Source organism: Galeopterus variegatus, unplaced genomic scaffold (genome assembly GCF_000696425.1).
Source record: "Galeopterus variegatus unplaced genomic scaffold, G_variegatus-3.0.2 Scaffold10321, whole genome shotgun sequence".
Classification (NCBI taxonomy): domain Eukaryota; kingdom Metazoa; phylum Chordata; class Mammalia; order Dermoptera; family Cynocephalidae; genus Galeopterus; species Galeopterus variegatus.
Genome location: NW_007736432.1, coordinates 46,342 through 48,319, shown reverse-complemented (window position 1 = coordinate 48,319; position 1,978 = coordinate 46,342).

The window sequence follows — 1,978 nt, the reverse complement described above, 5'->3', positions numbered from 1 at the left end:
TTTGATTTTGCTAGGCTGACCAGCGTGCATGGATTTCCTTCTCTTGAGTGGAAAAGATAGCGTTGATTCAAGAAGAAGGCCATGAGACATCTTCCTGGATTTCATGTGTGAGCACGAAGAAAAATTGCTGGGGCAAGGTACCCATTTGGCACTTACTCACTGGAAAGAAAATTTAATGATGAATTATAGATCTAACAGAAATATTTCTGATGGCACAGCCTGCCATAGTAAAAAGAATGCTGGACAGAGATCGAAGAGACTGGGTTCTAGTTCCAGCTCTGCCATTAAGTGGCTGTGTTCCTTTAACCAAGTGTCTCAGCCTTTCTGGGCTACTACGTTCTCTTCTATAAATGAATTGGTTAAGTAAATAATACTGAAAGTTCCTGGCAGCTTTAAAACTCTGAATCTGTAATTTCATGAGAAGTGTTTTTGGTCCACTGCAATTAAAATAAAAACCTCTCCTCCATTTTAAAAAATGGAGCTGAGTGACAATTAACACTGAAAGAGACATTAATTCCATTAGCATTTAAAAAATCTCAATGGCAATATTTTCTGAACAATGACTCCCATTGATGGCATGAGTGGACCATTGTGCCTTCAGCCAGTTAAACAGACATCACTTTATTCTTAGCAGCTGTGATCCCTAATTGGAAAGGGGGCTGGTCCAAAAATGATAAAAGAGAAATCACATCACAGTACTGAAAATTAGCATGGAGCTTTGCAGCTTCTGCTACCCCGGTCCCTGTACCTCCCATGAGCTTCTTGATGAAGAATTTTCCCTTTGGAAACTGAAACCCCACAATGGCTTGACTATTACTTTTGGGGTGTTGGCTTGAAAAGGTTTTCTTTGCTCTCTGTATTGCGAAAAAGGATAAATAAGGGTCTTACTGATAGAACAAATTCTTCACCAAAGCAGTATCCCCCACACTCAAGCTTTAGTTAAAGAGGCTCTATTTTTCATTTCCAAATAATTTTGAAGTAGGGCACAGCAGAAGAGAATACATTGATTCTTTAATAAGTAATCAAGTTCTAAGATGATTCTTTACAGTTATTGAAAAAATTGGCCATGAGTGCTTGCTGTTCCCTTTGCTTGGGAAGTTCCTTGAGCAGATGCCCGTGGCTCTTGCCCTGGCCCCCTTAAGGGCTTTGCTCAAGTTTATCTACAGTGAGCCTGTCCTTGTCCATCATGCAACCACTCCCCTCCCCCTTCCCGCTCCATTCCTTGTTCCATACCCCTGATTTATTTTTAGTCACAGAATATTTCTTTCCAGCCATCTATAAAGGACAGGATCTTTCTGGATTTTGTTTATTATTAGATCTCAAGAACCTAGAATGGTGCCTGATACGCAGTAGGTACCCTGTATGTACTTGTTGAATGACTGAATGCTGAACGGCATACAAGAAAAGCACTCTAATAAATATTTCATGAATGAGTGAATGAATTATTAAGAAAGGGAGTCCTTTGAATTTCTATTGGTCCTTTGATTTTTATCCTGGCAAACACAGGAGTAAATTGGCCTGCCGTTTCGTGTGGCCTTTCTGACAGGCATGTACTTCTAAGCTGTTTCCTCACTGTTGGGTTGATGATTTCACCATCCCTAGAAGTGAAAGGCTGTTAAACACCAAGGACATATGCTAGAATTTGCTGTGGTGTCCCTCTGGCTTTCTTATATACCACTCAGTCTTCCTTTGTTTCTCTCTTATCTTAGGAATCACTTATCCCATACTCGTACGGCTAAGGGTGTTGTATTTGTGGAAGGGCCATATAGTCTAGTGGCTCCTAAGCCTGGCTGCACCATATAATCATTTGGAGAGCTTTTGTCAGTACCGATACTCAGGCATCACCTCAAACTATTAAATCAGAATTTCTGGAGGGGACCACCTCAGAATAATTTAAAAGTTCTGTCACTGTTCGGCAGCCAGAGTTAAGAACCACTCATCTATTCTGTCTCCCACCCCTAATTCAGCAGATGAGAAA